Source organism: Parus major, chromosome 1 (assembly GCF_001522545.3).
Source record: "Parus major isolate Abel chromosome 1, Parus_major1.1, whole genome shotgun sequence".
Classification (NCBI taxonomy): domain Eukaryota; kingdom Metazoa; phylum Chordata; class Aves; order Passeriformes; family Paridae; genus Parus; species Parus major.
In genome coordinates, this window is record NC_031768.1 from 3,020,177 (window position 1) to 3,026,687 (window position 6,511).

General features: G+C 46.3%; 1 protein-coding gene across 4 annotated transcripts in view; it reads right to left on the reverse strand.

Moving 5' to 3' along the window:
* Positions 1 to 6,511, reverse strand: part of ERG (ETS transcription factor ERG) — a 138,369-nt gene that overhangs the window by 84,001 nt on the left and 47,857 nt on the right. The window contains exon 2 of one of the 4 annotated variants that reach the window (XM_015641442.3): positions 6,216 to 6,397. The exons of the other annotated variants lie outside the window; for them this stretch is intronic. The gene's annotated coding sequence lies outside the window, so the exon portion shown is untranslated. The remainder of the gene's footprint in view (positions 1 to 6,215; positions 6,398 to 6,511) is intronic. 4 annotated transcript variants of the gene reach the window in all.

A 6,511-nucleotide genomic window follows, 5' to 3' on the forward strand; every position in this document is an offset into this window, starting at 1 on the left:
CTGGATTTAGGATGTGATTTGAGACACCCTGCTACTGATCTTGAGCGCCAGCCTGAAAAATTCGTCTTGACTATTTTTTTCATGGTTTTTCCCTTGTTATTTTTTCTTGTTTCTTTCCTATCCATTTTTAATGGCTGACCAAATGTCATGTTTTCCTTTGACAAGAAAGCTTTTTGAGCTGATTTTTTTTAAAAATAAACCTGTTCTTTCAAATCTGATTTTTTTTTTTTTTTTTTTTTTTTTTTGGTGAGACCTAAAAAATGTGCTACAACAAAGACTTCCAATTTTCCTTTGGAAAATACATCCCACTTCATATGGTTGATGGAGGAGGTGTATTTATAACTTTGCCATTGTTTATTATTGCACTGGTTAGGTGTTATTTTTGCCCTGCAGTAAAGCTTGGAGGTGCTTCCCAGCTCTGCTCTCATGTTTGTTTTTAGAAGTAAGTACAAAGACTGTCACTCTTAAGTTCCCCACTTCCCCTGAGTCCATACATTCGTGTTGTGAGCAGCTCAGGCACTTCATTCTTCAGGCTTTTCAAAACTCCTGGATTAATACCATTAGGTCTGGGTAACTTGTTGCTATTTAATTTATCAGTTTGTTCCAGCACCTCGTCTGTTGATCCTGGCAACAGAAGCAAAATGCTTTAAGGGCGCCTCTAGAGCAGATATCTAAAGAAAGTCACACACAACATCCCTAAAAAAAAAATCCTCCCTCCAGCAGCCAGAATTGGAGATTAGAGCCTGGTTCATGGATGTGAGCCACCTCAAACCAAATGGGGGATCCAAATATCTCGGGTCCTTCTGCTGCCGAATGTGTGGTACCACGTCAAGGCTCTTTATAATTAGCACAATCCATAACAGATTTGTTTTTCCTCCCAAGCAGTAAACATTCTCATGCTTTATTCAGCTGAGGTGGCTGCTGCTCTGCTCCCAGCTGTGTGTGTGTGCAGGCACACGTATCCCAGAGACTGAGCACAGTGTGCTACAGCTGAGAGACAAACCTGATCCACAGTGCAGAATCATGGAATGGCAGAATCACTCACGCTGGGAAAGACCTCCAAAATCATCAAGCCCAACCTGTCACTGATCCCCATCTTGGCAAACAGAGCACTGGGTGCCATGTCCAGGTGTTCCTTGGGTCTCCATCACCTCCCTGGGCAGCCCCTGCCAAGGCCTGAGCTCCCTTTCCATGGGCAAATTCCTGCTGCTGCCCACCCTGAGCCTCCCCTGGCCCAGCCTGAGGCCTGAGCTCTCCTCCTGTCCCTGTTCCCTGGCAGCAGAGCCCGACCCCCCCGGCTGTCCCCTCCTGCCAGGGACTTGTGCAGAGCCACAAGGGCCCCCTGAGCCTCCTTTGCTCCAGGCTGAGCCCCTTTCCCAGCTCCCTCAGCCCCTCCTGGGGCTCCAGACCCTTCCCAGCTCCGTTCCCTGCCCTGGACACGCTCCAGCCCCTCCAGGGCTCTCCTGCACCAGCCACAACTGGAGCCAGCCCTCGAGGGGCCTCTCAGAGCCAGCACAGAGGGACAATCCCTGCCCTGCTCCTGCTGGACACACAATTCCTCACCCAGCCCAGGGGCCAGGGGCCTCTTGCCCACCTGGGCACCCCTGGGCTCGTGTCCAGCCCCTGGCACCGGCACCCCCAGGTCCAAACCCTGTTCCAAAAGAACTCTTGGTGACACAATCACCATCACTAAGGGGGTATCATCCCAAAAGCTCCTACACTCATTAACTGAACCCCAAAGAGTGGGCTCAGCAGTGCCGGCCACATCTGCCACTTCCTTGCCCTAAAACAATAAGAATAAACTGAGGAACTGGCCAGGCCTGGACACCTCTGTTTACACAAAGCAGCCTGGAGACAGATGAGCCAGGGAGGGAGCTGACCTGGCAGCAGCCCCTCAGCCCTCTCCCCCCATCCCAGCATTATTAGGGCTGCAATGGGATCCATGTGTGACCGCCCCACATGTGCACAGTGCTTCCTGTGCTCCCAGCCCTGCCCAGGCTGGGATGAAATGACAGCATTTTCTTTATAAATCTGCTGCCAGAGGCCTGCAAAGGCTGGGATAATTCTGGACACCTGCAAGGTTTGTTCAGGGATCAGCCAGTTGGGAAAAGAAGCAGGAAAAGTACCAGGAAGAGAGAAGAGCAGTGCCAGCCCCAAAGACAGGAGTGCTGGGAGCAAGGAGAGCTGCTCCCTACATTTGTTTTGGAGTATGTTTTTTGAGACCAGACAAAAACCCCATTAAATTTGGGGTTTGCTTGAGCTGTACACATCCCATGGTGGTGGGGCTGCAGGTCACACTGCCCAGGCATGTCTCAGTGACCAACTCCCAGACTCCACAAGAAGTCTGCAATTTGGTTCTTTTCTGCCTTGAGCACATTAAACCAAGCACAGCCAAAAACAAAGGTGGGGGAGGATCAAATCTGTGCTACAGCAAACCATCAGAAATGGTTTCTCCAAAGCCTGCCTGGTGGATTTAATACGACTGGTTTTTGGAGGCTATCTATCATTTTCGTTTGTCATGAATATAAATCCAAAAATCCCTTGATCCCAGGAAGGTGCTGAGGAGAGTCAGGCAAGATTTCAAAAGGGATGTGCTCCTTAACTTGGAAAGTTGGCAGATGATTTAATTTGTGAGCAAATTTGACAGTGCCGTAGGAATTTTCCAAAATCAAAGAGCCCTTTCATAGGCTTCCCTACCCAATACTCAATCCAGTGTCTAAGAATAACATTCAGCCCTCATTAATTAATGATATCAGTCCGAATAATGTCAGATTGCCTCAGAGGCCTTGCCGGGAGGGATGAATCACACCCGGCCGGCTCCAAGGCTCTCGCTCTGAGAGACTCCAGTGTGTGATGACGGAAAGCTCAGCCTGGAAAGCTCTCACCCACGGAGCCCCAGCAGCCCTCACCCCATCTGAGGCGTGTGGAGCACACTTGGAGATGCCACCTGGAGGTATCAGGAAGGAAAATACTATTTTCACCCTGGTGCTGCACCTCCCCACGTACTTTGTGCGGCGGATGCAAGAAAGGACTGCAGAGGTCCATTCATTTTTGGGATTCCCAGCAGAGTCAAGATTATGTCCAACAGCAAAATACCACTAAGAAATCTCTATCTGTGATTCTGGCTTTTACCAAAACTACAAACTGAGATTTCTCACAAGCCCTACTTAGCTGATCCTATTCCAACTCAGGAAAAGCCACACCAGCTGTCTCCGTAAATGCACAATTTTACTGAAGCCATGATTATGTATGAAAACACCCAGACTGCTTCCAGAGTGCTCTGTCCTAATATTGACATAAAATTGCCTCATTTCTATTTGCAACATGATTGCAAATCCACGATTGGAGTTTTCATGTATCCACACTCCTGCACCAGCTGAAAGCAGAGACTCCCTATCAGCCATGAACGTGAAATTTGGTAATATTTGTGAATCACCATCTTTTCACATCAGTGTTGCATTCCTGGGCCTCATGAAAGATCTCCAGGCAAGAACAGCCACATTGTTTAATGCATTCACATAAATATTTATCCATGGAGGTTCTCCCTTTCCCCTCACAATGGCCACGGCTGGCCAGGCACGAACCTCGTCCCCATGGAACACCCCGGTGCTGCCCAGGACCAGCCCAGGGCTGAGCCTGGCTCAACCTAAACACAAAAGAAAGGCACATGTGGCCCTGGTTGTGAGACCCCATCACAGAGGTGAAGTGTCAGGCAGACAAAGCTGGGACTTCTCTTTTTCTTTTTTCTGTGCAGTGTTTGTTTATCTGCCGCACACGTCGTGCCCGGTAACGCGAAGCCGCCGGTTTCGGATTACAAATATACCATAAATGCCATAAGTGATTTATTTTTCTGCCGCGCCTGGGAAAGCAAATTTGGCATTTCTAAATAAAAAAAATCTTAACTTGACGCTGATGTATTCTGATTGCCACTGCAAATATAGATGTTTTTGTTATGCACAAGCACCGTTTTGATGTGATGGCCAAAGCTCTCTGAGGGTTTGATTCGGAGAGATGGAGCTTTGAGAAAGATCCATCAAATTTCGGGACCCCCGCCACAAACAATTTTCAGTTCACTAGGACTGGTCTGAGAACAACTTTAATGTGCTTTTTACTCTGAGGCATGTTGGTTCTAAAAGCCACTGACAAGTTTCACACACAAACATTTGTGTTTGGAGGAGGCGCTGCCAAGCAAGCCTGTAAAAACCATTAAATCTAGAATTTGTTATTTCACTAAAGCATTCTGAAAAATCACACCGAGAGACTGCATTTTGAAAAACCTGGAGACGTTAATTTCACCCCTAAAATGTGATTTCTTTGAAAATCCCTTTTTAACTCCGTAGTCCCTGCCATAGGATCCACCCCAACATCTGGAGAGCAGAATCCAGGCTGACAGACTAATGCACATGTGGAGCAGTGTGTCTGCTCCTTTGCTGCTTCTCAGGACAGACACATTGTCTCCCTCTCCTTCTGCCTGTCCCCTCCTTTTCTTTCCCCTCTTTTTTTTCCCCCCTCCCCTTCCTTTAATAAGACTCCACATGTCTTGCAGCTCTCTGCTGCGAATGTGACCAGGATGTGATATTGCCTTGCACCAACGCACAACGTCTGGCTTAGGTGATACCAAGTTACTGCCCTGGCTTTGAATGCCTGCAAGGTTATTAACCAGCACATCTGGCTCTCTCCCTAGGAGGGTGAGTTCTGCAGTGCCCCAGGAATTTCTTTCATACACCACTTTTATTAGCTTTTCAAAAGAATACGGATTACCACTGGAAGGGAAGACTTAGGTCGTTTGCAAACATATTGGTCGCCAACCTGCTTGCCATGCTTGAAAAGCAACAATAACCAAATCTCGTTATTTGATTTTCAGAAGTAATCTTCCTTCGTTTTAGCACGCTCTTACTGCTCTTGGTCTGCATTAATGAAAAAAATGGCTTGTGATTTGTGATAAATAGAACTTTTTTTAAAATGACAATACAGAAAGCTAAAACGATAGCTTAGTTTGGAAATACAGCTCCCAAAACATTTATTTCTAATCCTGTTTTTCCTGCAGACCTCACTCCATGATCACAGAAAGGGAACAGAAATGTGTTTCAGGCTTAATCAAAAGAGCAACACACACGTGTAGCTCCAGAGAGCAAATTTATCTCCTTTGCCCACACATGGAAGTTGCACAGGACATGAAGTTAAAATGCACAAGTGATATTACTGTAATTTCCCATCTGGACATCCCTATTTCAGTAATGCCAGAGAGGCCCTTTCTGGTTTCATTTATGTCACTTCCGAAGCAGTTTAAGACAAATGGGAAAACTATGGAAAAAAACCCATCCATGTGGGGTTGTTAGAGAGGGAGCTCCCCAGGGCTTTCCTTCTACCTGCCCAGCAAAGTTCAACATTCTTGGCCAAAGCTCTCCTGAAAAAAACCTCGGGAAACAGCTGCCCAGCTCCCTGCCTGCCTCCCAGCCCACCTGGAACTTCACCTTCCCAGGAGGAACCTCCACCACCTGCCACTGCTGAGCACACCTCAAGCACAATACTCTCCAGGCAGAACTGAGCAAGCCCAGAAAAAGAATTAAGCAACCCTAAAAAAACCCAACCATTTTGCTGGACTTGCTAATTAATCTCCTTTTGAAGCCAGTGAGGCCAGATTTTTGGAAGCTGTCGGCGCTCAGCAGCTCCCATTGTTCCAAGCAGGAGTTGTTTGGCACTCCCAGCTTTTGAAGGGCTGGCTCCTTCAGGTAGGTGTTTAAATGGGAGCTCTGCTCTCCACTAACCTTTCACAGTTGCTTTTGGCCAGGCTGATCCTCCAGAAATATCCCATTGCAAAGAGCAGTGCAAGCACTCACAGAAAAGTCTATTTTAAAACTAAGCATAAATAGCCCATACTCCTCCAGCCAGGGAAAAAAAAAAAAACCAACATTCTGTGATTTCCCCAACCAAGGGAGACAGCCAGGCAAAAAGTTCACAAACTCCAGTAAATTCATACAATGAAAACAAAACAAAGATTCCTAATTATGCAAATGAAAACAGTGAATGTTTTCAAGAATGTCACAACCTTATGTGGGGATTTCTGCCAAACTGAGCGAGAATTTAAATCCATCAGATAAAATCCTGATTTCTTTAGATTAATATTCAAACAAAAGGGATGCCTGGTTGAAACTCTAACCATAAATTCTAGTATCAGATAAATTACAGCCAACAGAACATAAAGATCTTCTCACCTCCTCAGGTGTGAATCTTCTGAAAAGCCCACCTTGGCAGCCTTAAACTTGGCATTATTCATTCAGCTCCAGCCTTCAAAAGAACCACGACTCATTTGGTCCACTAAGGCTCATGGAAATCCTTACAGGGTTTTTTGTTGTGCCTGCCTATAAATTGCATTGTCTTCTTAAGGCTTCCTGTCCTGCAAACAGAGGCACCAGCACAAAGATTCAACTGAGATTGTTTTCCCCCTCTTCTGCTGCTTTTATTTAACACCAAAAAAAAAAAAAAAAAAAAAAAAAAAAAAAAAAAAAAA